This window comes from Nycticebus coucang, chromosome 20 (genome assembly GCF_027406575.1).
Source record: "Nycticebus coucang isolate mNycCou1 chromosome 20, mNycCou1.pri, whole genome shotgun sequence".
In the NCBI taxonomy this organism is placed as follows: domain Eukaryota; kingdom Metazoa; phylum Chordata; class Mammalia; order Primates; family Lorisidae; genus Nycticebus; species Nycticebus coucang.
The window spans coordinates 48452863-48466222 of NC_069799.1; the positions used below are offsets into that span (position 1 = coordinate 48452863).

A 13360-nucleotide genomic window follows, 5' to 3' on the forward strand; every position below is an offset into this window, starting at 1 on the left:
AGAAGTTGTCTCCAAAAAAAAGTAAAAATAAAAATAGAAATCTGGTTGTACGCACAGGCTCCATAATAGCAAGCGCTGGTCCCTTCTTTTTCTCTGAAAAATTCTGGATATTTCAGAATTTAACTAATATCCTCCACACAGCTGCGCAGTCAATACACAGTCTAAGATACAAGATTAGCGCAGTTATCCAAATCTGTGCTGTCCAGTTTGGCAGCCACCAGCATCTGAATTCTACTAATCTAAATCATGATGTGCTATAGCACAAAAACCCACCAGATTTGGAAGATATGGCATGAAACAAAGGAATAAAATATTTCAGGAAAAATTCTCGCATTACTTAAATTTCACATAATTTCACGTAATGAACATTAATTAAATGACAATTTTTGCATATGTCATTAAATTAGATAAATGATTCAAATGTCACTTGTCTTTTTTTTTGTTTGTTTGTTTCTAATGTGGCTCTTTTAAGATTTAAAGTTACATAGGTAATTTGCATTGTATTTCTATTGGAGGGTGTTGGTCCCAGGCACCATACTTCTGTTATTGCAAAAGCCTCAGCATTTGACTCACAGAGGCTCCGTTGGGAAGACTGCATCTTATGAATGTATTCTGAATATTACTCACCAAGTATTAAAACGTATTTGCCCTATTGTTTTTCCCACTGTGCTTTTTGCCCCAGCACTGACAAACTCTTTCACACATTTGGCACCTGGGGCAGCCTAATGCCATTTGGCCACCTGGAAATACCTTTATCTTTCAGCACCTCTGGGTCATCCCTCTATAATGCCTCTTCTGTAATCACTTCACCATATTATTTCTGTGCCTATCGGAGCACAACTGTAATGTATTTATTTACAAGTCTGTCTTTTCCACTAGACTAGAAGCTTCTTGAGGTTGGGGGCCATATCCTAATCTATTTTTTTTTTTTTATTTTTGGCTTGGCTCTTCATAAATGTATGTTGAAACTAGGAAAAAAAAGTTCCAATTATATTATGTTAAGCAGAGTTTTTAGTTTCTTTCTTTTTTTTTTTTTTAATATGAAATCTTGCTCTGTCACCCAGACTGGAGTACAGTGGTGGAATCATAACTCATAGCAACCTTGAACTCCTGGCTTAAGCAATCCTCCTGCCTCCGTCTCCTGATCAACTAGGGCTATTGACACATGCTAATTAATTTTATTATCTTTAACATTTTATTATTATTTTTTATTTTTGACACAGAGTCTCACTCTGTCATCCCTGGTATAGTGCAGTGGCACCATCATAACTCACAGCAACTTCAAACTCCTAGGCTCAAGCCCTCCTCCTGCCTCAGCCTCCAGAGTAGCTGAGACTATAGACCCACATCACCATACCCAGATAATTTTTCTGTTTTTGGTAGAGATAGAGTCTGGCTGTTGCCCAAGCTGGTTTTGGACTCCTGACCTCCTGACCTCCTGATGCTCCTGAGTGCCTCCCAGAGTGCTGGGATTACAGGCGTGAGCCACCTCATTCAGCCTAATTATTATGCTTTTAGAGATAGGATCTCACTACATTGCCCAGGCTTGTCTCCAACTTGTGTGTTCAAAGGATCCTGCTGCTTCAGCAAGTGGCTGAGATTACAGGCTGAGCTATTGAGCACAGTTTGTGTTAAGTGAAGTATATGTTTAAGTACCGTATACCCCAGTCTGTAAATCCACTCTTGGGCAACAATGACTGCAGTGAGCTGCCTTGGGGTTTCAGTCTGTCCATTCCGTAGGGATGTGACAGCCGTCCTTTCTCTGCACTGCTCTATAATTACTCATGTTCGTGGCCTACACAACACCATTTCTGTATGTTGCTTACAATAGGGGCAATACAGTATCACGGCCTTAGTAAACACATGAAGAAACAGTCTTGGTTTGCTAAGCCATACCACTTGTGGAATTTAATCAGAAGGACGTCATTATTTTAAAAAGATACACCCCAAACCTAATCAGTTTATGCTGATTGGTCAATGCTGCCATCAGCAGAGATGAACAGGTTTGTTAATACTATAAACATAGCAGCCTTAGATAAATTTATTTAATCAATAACTTAATTGTGATAATACACTATAGTATGATGTGAAATGACCTGAAAAAGATTTTGTGGGATCCCCTCCTCCCCGCGCTTACATAATTAATTTGTTCTTTTCTTTCTGAACTCAATTCCTAACAAAACACTTAAAAAGACTGAACTTTTGCTCTGTGGGAAACACAGTCCGTTAAATGGGACTTAATGACTTTTATTAGCATTCTGCTAAATATTAATTTCATAATTGCCCTGCCTCTATACTTACTATAATAATAACTAAGATAGACGAAATGTCAGTTATCTAATCTCTCGTAGTATCTACTTTCCAACCATTTTCAGTTTTCCAAATACCTTTTTTTGTTTTTGAGACAGAGTCTTAAGCTGCTGCCTTGGGTAGAGTGCCGTGATGTCATAGCTCACAGCAACCTCCAACTCTTCCTTCCTCGGAATCTTGTTTCTGAACAAGTCATAAAAATCTTGCCTTGGATAATGTCCACATCAAGGGTTTGAATATGGAGCTTTAAAGTATTCATTTCTTGCTTTCCACTTACTAAAAATAATTTTCATTGTCTTGAGTTCTATGAAGGTGGAATATTTCTGATTAGCTGACCTCTTTACACTACATAATAAAGATTGCTGGTCAACCCTTTCACCACGTTTTGAAAGAATGGTTAAAGGCTTTAGGATGCCAAAGATCATGTGTTTTGGCCCACTTCTTAAACTATGTAATCTCAAGTAAACTACTTAAACTCTCTAAATTGTCATTTGTTATTTATTTATTTATTTAGCAGAGTCCCATTCTGTTTCCATAAGCAGAGTGCTATGGTGTCGTTAGCTCACAGGAACCTCAAACTCTTGGGCCTGAGCAATCCTCTTGCCTCACCCTCCCAAGTAGCTGAAACCACAGGCACCTGCCACAATGCCCAGCTAGTTTTTCTAGTAGAGATGGGGTCTTGCTCTTGCTCAGGCTGGTCTTGAACTCCTGAGCTCAAGTAATCCACCCACCTCAGCCTACCAGAGTGCTAGGATTACAGGTATGAGCCACCGCACCAGGCCCATTTGTAAATTACAAAATGCAAATAATGATAGTACCTCCCCAAACAGTTGCTTAGCCTGACCTTAGCTTACAGATAGAGGTAATACGCACATCCGTATTCCCAGTTGGCATTTCATATCCATATCCGAATCTTAACTTCTAATTTTCTCTCCTCCAACTTCCCCACGTCGGTTGGTAACAATCACAACCTTCTAGTTGTTTAGGACAATAGATTTGGACTCATCCTTGACCTTGAACACTGAACATCTCCTCTGTCAGGAAACCCCGTTGGCTCTACCTTCAAAATATATGCAAACTCCCTAAAGGTCATCCTGGGCTCCTTGTGTCCATCCCTGTTCCCCTCAGTATATTCTCAAGCAGCCAGAGTGACTTTGAAAAGTCAGGGTGGCACCTGTGGCTCAGTGGGTAGGGCCCTAGCCACATACATGGAGTCTGGTGGGTTCAAACCCGGCCTGGGCCTGCTAAAACAACAATAACAACTGCAACAACAACAAAAAAACTGGGCATTGTGGCACCTGGAGTCCCAGCTACTTGGGAGGCTGAGGCAAGAGAATTGCTTAAGCCCAAGAGTTTGAGGTCGCTGTGAGCTGTGATGCCATGGCACTCCTACTGAGTGCAACATAGTGAGACTCTGTCTCAAAAAAAAAAAAAAAAGAAAGAAAGAAAAGTTAAGTCAGATCACATTATCCCTCTTCTCAGAATCCCACAATGGCCTATCAGTTTCACTGAGCATAAAAGTTGAAGTTCTGTAATGGCCTGTGAGACTCCCCTGGTCTGTCACCTCCTGGTCCTCTTCATATCTCCCCAGCCACATCTCCTGTGTGTCTCTCCCTTGCTCACATTCATCTCTAACCACATGGGCCTTCTTGTTCTCCTCAAACACACCTGCATGCCCTTGCCTCACAGCCTTAGCACTGGCTGTTCCTTGTGCTTAAACACTATTCCCCCCGATAAGGTTTTGTTCAACACCATCATCTCTTTCAAACCTTTGCTGAAATCTTATCTGCTCAGTGAGGCCAAGCCTGACCTCCATATTTAATACTGTAATTTAACCTTGCTCAGCTTTGTCTTTTTTAAGGTACTTTTTACTTACTAGGGATATGATATTCTTATTTGTTATGCTTTTCAGTTATCATTTGTATCTCTCCACTAGAATATAAACTCCATAGATGCAGAGGTCTTTGTCTCCTCTGTTCACCCAGAAATACTCCTTGCATGGAGAAGAGTGCTTAGCACATGTCTTTGATTGAAAATGGCTGAATTGTATTGGAAGGGGAAATCTAAGTAAACTTTTAAAAAATTTGGCAGTTCCTAAATTACACATCCTTTATTGTACTTAAAAATTCTAGTTTTCTACTGATGAATCTTAGTCATTTCATGAATGACTAAGATACAACTGTTTTTGTGATTCTTACTCTTAACCATTTTTAACATACTTAGTTTTTGTGCCTAAAAGTATAATAACTAAGAAAATCATATCCCTAGTAAGTAAAAAGTACTATTAAAAAGTAAGTTACCTTTGCTTAATGATACACTCTGTTTATTACCAAGCCTCTAGCCAGCTGGGATTCTAATTCCAGTTTCCCAGTGCAAATATCCTCTCAACCCTCTGTTTGACATCATCCTGTACAAATATATGAGGTCAGACAGTTAAGTTCTTGAACTCCTCCTAGAAAAAGTGCTACATACTTCACTGCTGAATATCACTACTATCACCAGGTGGTCAAGGGGAGTACTTTGAAGGTGACTGTAGTGATATTCAGCAATGAGGTATGTAACACTTTTCCTATGATGCATTTTAGAACTGAACCAACCTCGTATGTACATGCTTCTTAAATGCTTTTTAAAAACTGGCACATTCAGAATAATGATTACCTCTAGAGGGAAAAGGGGCATGTCCTTGGAAAAAGGCCAAGAGACATATTGGTAATATTCTACTTTTCTTTTTTTTTTTTTTTTGGGACACAGTCTCACTTTGAGGTCCTCAGTAGAGCATTGTGGCGTCATAGTTCACAGCGACCTCAAATTCTTGGGCTCAAGCGATTCTCTTGCCTCAGCCTCCCAAGTAGCTGGGACTACAGGCACCTGCCACAATGTCCAGCTATTTTTAGAGACTGGGTCTCACTCTTTTTTTTTTTCCTAAAACACACTGTTCTATTTTATTTTATTTTGGTTTTTGGCCAGGGCTGGGTTTGAACCTGCCACCTCTGGCATATGGGACCGGCGCCCTACTCCTTGAGCCACAGGCGCCGCCCGGGACTGGGTCTCACTCTTGCTCAACACCTTACACAAGGTCATCCCCATCAAGTTAGGGGCAGATACAGAGCTAGCACCCAATTCTCCCAAATACCCAGGAAAGACAAAAATTTTAGTAACAGTGGAAAAAATTATCAATAGCTTGAGGATGACATTAAATTTCTTAGATTGTTCAAAATACATTGAGCAGGCAAAAGTATCACTAGTAGGATGTTACAGAGGATTTCATAGCAGATCCCTGCTAATTTTACCAGCCAGTATTCACCAGGATTTTAGGGAGGCCAGAGGGAAAACTGCCACTCTGGGTTTATGCAAAAGGACAAAACTTCCCTTTTTGAAATTTCAGTTTGGAGGTTCAGAATTTGAAATGAATGGGGGAGGTTGCCTTTTATTTTTTTTAAAGCTACATTATACCATCAGAAATAGCATCCAGGGGACCTTACATTATTTTCTTCTATTCTTTCCATCCTTTTTGTCTTCAATGATTACATTAAAAGCTCTTTTTTTGAACCGCTGTACCCTCAAATGCTCTAGGAACATTTCAGGTTCCACAGTGGTATACAGCTAGAAATTCCTTCCCAGAAAGAAAATAAATGGTACACCTGGCAAGGTCTTCAGGGGGACGCCCGCCCTGAGGTTCTTAGTGACACGATGGCATCCCAGACGTTCATTCCAAGACAAATTACGAAATTGCGCCTGGGGTTCAAATCTATGTCTACCGTATTTTGTAATGAAAACAAAAATAATTCAGAGGAGAAGTTATTTTAGAAAAGAAGAAACAGTTGGCTGAAAGTTTTAAAGTAAGGAAACGCTAACGTGAGTCAGACTGCGAACTGACACTCAAAATTCTCACACGACTGTGCATTTCTCCTACAGCGCCTGAAAGCGCCCCCATGAGTTCCTCCGGCTTTGCCGGGTTTCGGCTCCTTTGAGCCCCCGAGGACAGGAGGGTTCATACCCGTCCCGCCTTTGACCTTGTAGCTATTTCCTGGACAGGAAGCAGTGAAATCTTTTTTTTTTTTTTTTCTTTTTTTGAATCAGTGAAATCTGATGAAACAGAACGCGGGGAAGGCGAGTCCCAGCCCCAGCCCCGACACGCGAGGTGGGCCAAGTGCGGACATCGCCGGAGAGGCCTTGAGACCCGTTGCCCTCAAGTGCCAAGCAGGGCGCGCGCGTTCAGGCCGGACCCGACGGGCTGGGCGCAGGGGGCAGCGATAAGCCCCGAGGGGCCCGGGCTGCGGCTCCCAGGGCTCCCGGGTGGGCGGGCGGCCACCACTTACCTCGACGGCTCTGCTGGGCGCTGCGGGGCGCCGGCGGGGACGGCGACGCGACGCGACTCGGGCCAGTCGGCTGTACCCGGGGTGGAGGTCTGCCGCCTCGGGAGGAAGTGCTGTCAGCCCTGCCCTTCCCACGCAGCGCGCAGACGTGTGGCGCTCGCCGTGCCGCTTTGCATGGAGGTTTCAGGAGGGCCCCTGGGTCGAGACGGACAAAAGTACTATCAAGGACTCTTTAAGTTGGCGGCCGCTTTTTCTAACGCATCGGGTCTGCGCCCGATTTCCTTTGTTTTATTACCCTCGGCACCATCACTTCCAATAATTTTTTTCTCTCTTAATCCTGGGAAAAGTTGCGCCTCCTACCCCAGCCCTCCCCTACCTGCGCCGCGCTCGCCCTTCTCTCCGGGGCGTCCCCTGGCGAGTCCACCCGACTTTGGAGCCTGGATCTCTTAGGGACCTGGGGCCGAGGGATGGTTCGGCAGCAGGCTGGGAACCCGATTGATTTTGCAACCGCCTTCCTAAGTGTTTACTTCAGCCCTTTCTGAGCTTCCTCTTTCGGGCCAGTTGTGCAAGGCTACCCTGCCGCCCGCAGCCCGCCCTGCAGGGGACGCGCAGCCGGGCTGGAGAGGTGACAGGCGCGTGTCGAGCCGTCTCTTCCTGGGGCGGGGTGGAGGGAAGGGAGCCCTCAGCAGGGGCTGTTTCTCAAGCAGCCGATTGGCAATCCCCCCTCCTCCTCCAAGTTCAACCACACTCAGTGCGCGGGCGAGGCGGTGGAGGGACAGGCACTCTCAGCGCTCCATTGCTCAAAAAAATGCAAAATGGGATGAACCCTGTGTGGTCGAATTCAGCAATATCCATTTTATTTACACAAGGATTCACTCTTGGACTCAGCCATCCCACTTCCGGGCCTAAATTACAAAGTGCTGATGACAGAAGAAGCGACGCAAAGCGCGGAGCCCTTGGTGGTCTCAGGATTTGTAAGAGCAAAGGACTGTCTGGAAATAGCCTGTGACTGTTGGGAGCGGAGTCTCCTGAGAGAAAGTGGCTGGGGAGGCTCGAAAAAGGCAGAAGTTAAAATCAGTTGCGATTTGTCAATGTAGTGGAATTACCCCCCTCTTCCTCTCTATGCTGTGACTTCAACCGCCTAAGTGTGGGGGAGGTGGTGGCGACATAAAGACACAGGTTAGTCACATAGTTATTAGGTGAGTTCATATAGTTCTGTCATTTATTTAATGAGAAACCGTTTAGTAAGCCGCTACTCTTCTGAGAACAATGGAAACAGTAAGGAAGAAAACAATTTCTGCACTCGTGCAAATTGGCAGAAAACAGACAATAAGAAAATTAATTTTTGACGTGTCAGGTAGTGTAAATGTTTTGAGGTAAATTAAAAGGTAAGGGATAGGTTGGGGTTACTGAGGAACAGACATCTGATAAATAGTACTTGAGTCAGACCTAAAAGGCATGAGATTAATTCGTTTTGTGTTTTTTGGATGAAAATATTCCAGGCAGAAGGAACCGAACATGCAAAGGCCCTCAGTTAGGAGAGGGCCAGTATGGACGGGGCGGGCAGATAGGAGACGAGATCAAAGAGAAAAAGGTGGCCAGACCACCTGTGACCTTGTGGGCTGTGGAAGGGACTTGCATATAAGTGAGATGGGAAGGTACCAGGTACAGTGGCTCACGCCTGTAATCCTAACACTCTGGGAGGCCAAGGCAGGTAGATCACCTGAGCTCAGGAGTTCAAGACCAGCCTGAGTCACAGCGAGACCACATCTGTAAAAATAGCCAGACGTTGTGGTTGGCACCTATAGTCCCAGCTACTTAGGAGGCTGAGTCAAGAGAATCACTTGAGCCCAAGAGTTTGAGGTTGCTGTGAGCTATGATGCTACAGCACTCTACTGAGGGTGACAAAGTGAGATTCTATATCAAAAAAAAAAAAAAGTGAGATGGGAAGTCACTGGGAGGTTCTGAGCAGTGTCTCCAGTGCTATATAGAAAGTAAAACCAAGTAACGGAATAGAGAATGACTTTCTTAGGGGGAGGGGATGTGGTATGATGGGGTCCTTTCCTTGCAAAGTCATGAGAAGGGGCAGCCACTCAGAAGCTTGGAAGACCCTTCCAGAAGATGGAAGAACCAGAAAAGGTGTTGAGATGGAATGTAGGAGATTAGAGAGAAGGCAGCTGGTGTGGCTGGAAAGTCTGGGAAGAGTAGGGCAATGGTAGAGGGTAGGGTTAGGGACAGAGGTGAGCAGGGACCAGATCATGCAGAGCCTGTGCCAAGTGTTGAGGACTTTGGGGTTTATACTGATTGCTATGGGGAGCTATTGGAAGGTTTTTAGCAGCTGAGTGTATAGTTTGACTTATGCTGTAACACCTCCTCCTGCCACGGCTGGTTGGTGATTGTGTTGTGCCCAGTCGAAATCCCCACAAAGACCACGGAGGAGCCAAATCCGATGCAAAAGCAAAAGAGCCGTTTTATTGCAAGTTTGAGCTTGGACTCCTGGGGTGTCTGTTACAACAGATCTGAGCCAGGAGCCATGAGCTCTGGAGCAGGGGGGTTTTATGGTCCTGTGCAGAGGGTGGGCCTACACAGCCTGAAACAAAGGGGGGGCTTCTGGATTGGTTAGGTGGGGGGGAGGGTCCCTGATTGGTGGGCAGTTGTCTCATGATTTCAGGGAATTGCCTGGGCTTGCCTGGAAGGTGAAACTTACTGAATGAAATGGCGGGGTTTGGGGGTGGGGGGTGAGCGAAACTTAACTCCTAAGACGGTACTGGTCTGGTTCTTTCAATTGGAAAATCTGTTGAATGAGGCAAGCGAAGAAGTAGAGATTACTCAGTAGGTGGTGGCAAGAGCCCAGCCAAATGATGATGGGAGCTTTAGCTAGTATCCTAACAGTGATGAAAAGAGTTTGGATTCAAGATACAGGTTTCAAAGCAGAAGGAACAGCCATTACTGACAGGCAAGGGTGGGGGGTGTGGCAGAAAGTTAGGAATTGAATGTAAACCAGTGTGAATGGTTCCAGACAAGGCTGGGTGGAAATGTCAGCAGGGACAAACTGAGGATCATGAGTGGACCATGTCAAGGACTGTTTCCTCATCCTAAGAGCAATGAGTGTGGTAAATGATATTTCAAGATGGCAGATGGTGGGATTTGTGTTTTAGAAAAATCATTCTGGCTGTAATTTAGGGGATTGATTAGAAGAAGAAAATAGATTCAGGAAGACTTCTGAGCTAAGCTGGGCAAGAAAATAAAATTGACCCTTGGACTATACTGGATTTTAGGAGAATAACACCCCCCCCCCCAATCCAATTGAAAATCCACATATAACTTTCAACTCCTTCAGGGCTAACCTACTAATAGCATACTGTTGACCAGAAACCTTACTGATAACAGACACAGTTGATTATCACATATTTTGTATGCTACACATATTCTACACTGTATTCTTATAATAAAGTAAGCCAGAGAAAAGAAAACATTACTAAGGAAATCATAAGAGAAAAAGATATTCATTAAGTGGAAGTGGATCCTCATAAAGGTCTTCATCCTCATCACCTTTAAGTTGAGTAGCTGGAGAGGAGGAAGAGGTGGTGTTGACCCTGTGTTGTTTAGGGGTCAACTGTATAATGCTTTCGACTAGGTTGGTTGCAGTGGAAATGAAATTAAATGAATGGACCTGAGAGATAAGAGCAGTTGGCAGGAGCTTGTTATGACTGGGAATGGCCAGAGTGAGGCAGATTCTTGCCTTTCAAGAATCAGGCTTATACAATGATGATTTCCTGTGCTAGTCCTAGAGAAGAGACCCTCTGAAGGAGACCCTGCCCTTCTATTTGGTAAAGGGAAGATCATGAGTTTTATTTTGAGCAAGTCAAATTTGACAAGTCTTTGAGACATCCAAGTGGAGATTTCAAGCAGAGTTGTGCAGAAGGCTCTGTTGTTCACAGGAGAAGTGTGATTTAGAGGTAGAGAGACACATTTTGAGTAACCAGCGTGGTGATTCATGAAATTGTTTAGAGAGACGACACAGCTAAGCCTTAGGGAACTTCAGTGTTCAAAGCAGAGGAAGCAAAGCCTGCAAAAATGACAGAGGAAGAGCTTTAAAGGGGGAAGGAGCAAAATGAGGAGAAAATAGTATTGTGAAAGCTGCAAGAGCAAGAAGGAGTGGACATTGATGTCCAGAGATTTTGAAAGGACAGGTCAGATAAGACTGAGATGTGCTCATTGGCTTTGGCAATAGTTAATGACCTCGAAGACCATTGTTGCAGCTGGAAAGCAAAGGATGTGAAGAAACAACACCATGACCAAAATCGCCCTTTTAAAGTAGTTTGCTTATGTGGAGGGGGTGAGTGATAGGAGGCAGTGATGGGGGATATGGGATTGAGGAAGATTTTATTGATTTTAAATAAGTGGCTTTCAAGTAGGAAGAATCCAAATGAGGGAAGAGTTGAACCATGAAAGAGAGGGAGGATAATCAACTGTTAAAAGTTCCCCAGACCGAGGAAGTCGGTAGGGTCTAAGCAGTGATAAATGAAAGGGCCTTTAGATAAGAGGAAGGAAGGACGGTGGGCTTAGCATAGATAAGGATTTTCTTCTTTTATAGTTGTAAGATAAAGAAATTCCAGTCTAAAGCCTCTATTTTCCTTGCAAGATGTAGGTTCATCTGCTGAGGGTGAGGTAGGCTGGACATAGATTTGGGGGCCTGGGGAACGTTCGATAAGGGCAGAGCAGAGAATGGGAGACTGGGTTGCCATTTCCAGTTAGCCTGAGAGTCTATATGAAACTTGTGATCACGGATTATGGTAGAAGGGATCTGCTTAGTTGTGACTCTGTCCTGCACTGTGAGGTTTGAAGAAAGTCTGGCCGTAATGGGAGTGGCTGAACACATGAGCCAGAAGGGTGGATTATTATGGTCAGAAGGCAGGCGGATTGAATTTTGCTTCCACACGCAGGTAGTGATATTGTTAGGTGCTGACTATGTCCAGGATGATCCAGGTGGTGACCGTAGTGATCAAGGAAGCAAGAGGCCATGGGGTTATGTATATTGTTCCAGGATTTAAGGATTCAATCCACTCTGGATTAGGGTGGCAGCATAATTGATTGCTAAAACCAGGATACTTTTGAGAGTGCCAGACTGCTAACTGGATAGGAAGCTAAGAGCCAGTGGACTCTCTGAGACAGAATTTAAGACAGTCTTGAAGACTGGTGTTAAGGAGGCGGGTATCAGCATTTTGAAATGAGATAGGAGGAGACTCGGAATTTGGAAGATGACAGTTCCAAGGAGGTAGACAGGGTAGTTTAGCCAAATGATGTGAGCCTCAAAAGAGAAAAGCGTTTTATTTGCTTTTTGTTCTGTTTTTAATAAAAAGATGAGCCACTTTGGGTCTATATGTAGCAACAGGGGTTGTGGAGAACAGCAAACTCATGAGGCAGCTCAAATTTGAGAGAACAAACTGTTTGATAGAGTGAACACGATTTGATAGCACAGCAAAGTGACTGTAATCAACAATAAACTAGGGTATACTTCACTATAACTAAAGTAGTGGATTGGAATGTTCCCAACAAATAAATGTCTGAGGACATGGATACCCCAGTTACCCTGATTTGATTAGTGTATGTATGTATCAGTACTTAGGCCTAATCCCAGGGTGTCCAAGCTTTTTATTTTGTTTGTTTGTTTCACATTGGAAGAAGAGAAGCTATCTTGGGCCACACACTAAACAAATAGTAATGAAAGCTGATTAGCAAAGATAAAGTCCATGCACACTTTTCCTGATTTCTAACACCACAGATAAGCAAAAAAAAAAAAAAAACCCAAAAACTTCATAAAATCAGCATGAGGACCACAGGCCACAGATGGTATACCCCTGGCCTGGTTCCTTATGTTGACCACCTCTGTATGCTGATCAGTTCGTTACAGCCCTTTTGGGTGGTCAAGTTCAGAGGTGTTACTGTAATTAAAAATTTAAAAATTTAAGTAGTAACAGAAATAAAGTGCTCATTGGAATAGCTCGAAAAGTCCAGTGAGGGGAGAGAGAGGAGGAGGGCAAAGGAATGTGTGTGGCGAGTAGGGCAGGAGCCTCATTTATGGATCTGTGTTGGTTCAAACCTGCTGCTCATCCCAGGCGGTCTCTGCTAAGCCCTGAGTCTTTTCATCCTCGTGGCCTTGTGCTTTGGGCTTCTTATGAACCTTCGCTTAAAGGTGGGGTGCTTTGGAGCTCCAACGCTGAAGAAATCTCAGGAATGCACACAGTTACAGATTCCTCGCTAGGCTTTCTGAGGAGGGCACTCGGTGGGGCTGCCTCGGGCTCAAACTTGGGTTTCCATCCAGTCCTGGCAGGAGCCTCCAGGCCGCGCAGCTGGGGCTGCAGGGGAAGACGGCGCACGACGGCGCACCCCGGCGCACGCCGCTCCGCTCCCCGGGTGAACACCGACGGCCAAGAGAGGCTCGTGAAGAAGGAGATGAGAGCAGAGAAGTTTCCAGACCGTGGGTGAACAGGCAGGAAGAAGGGATTCAGGAAGACGGCGTCCCCAGACGATGTCCCGGAGAGGAGGGCTCATCGGGCTGGAGGGGCATCTCTAAGTGCCAGGAACTGAGTTTCTCCCACCAAGTCCCCACAGTGTGACCCACGACGCGCTGCTCCGGAACTACCGGGTTTTGTAGTTTTCCTGGCTAAACCAAATGTTTGATTGACGCTTGGAGACAGGCGCAAAGGCTGGGACTCGGGCGCCGCGCTGCC

The 13360-nt window shown here is 44.7% G+C and overlaps 1 protein-coding gene and 1 long non-coding RNA gene across 3 annotated transcripts in view; one reads left to right on the top strand and one right to left on the bottom strand.

Moving 5' to 3' along the window:
• APBB1IP (amyloid beta precursor protein binding family B member 1 interacting protein) overlaps positions 1-7227 on the bottom strand; it is a 97171-nt gene extending 89944 nt beyond the window's left edge. For both annotated transcript variants that reach the window (XM_053573145.1, XM_053573146.1), the window contains exons 1-2: positions 7003-7227; positions 6630-6821 (exon numbers count right to left, since the gene is read on the bottom strand). The gene's annotated coding sequence lies outside the window, so the exon portion shown is untranslated. The remainder of the gene's footprint in view (positions 1-6629; positions 6822-7002) is intronic.
• Positions 7228-7398: 171 nt separating this feature from the next.
• The window catches only part of LOC128572979 (uncharacterized), a 76010-nt gene continuing 70048 nt past the window's right edge, over positions 7399-13360 (top strand). Inside the window, exon 1 of the long non-coding RNA XR_008376288.1 lies at positions 7399-7805. This is a non-coding gene — a long non-coding RNA (uncharacterized LOC128572979). The remainder of the gene's footprint in view (positions 7806-13360) is intronic.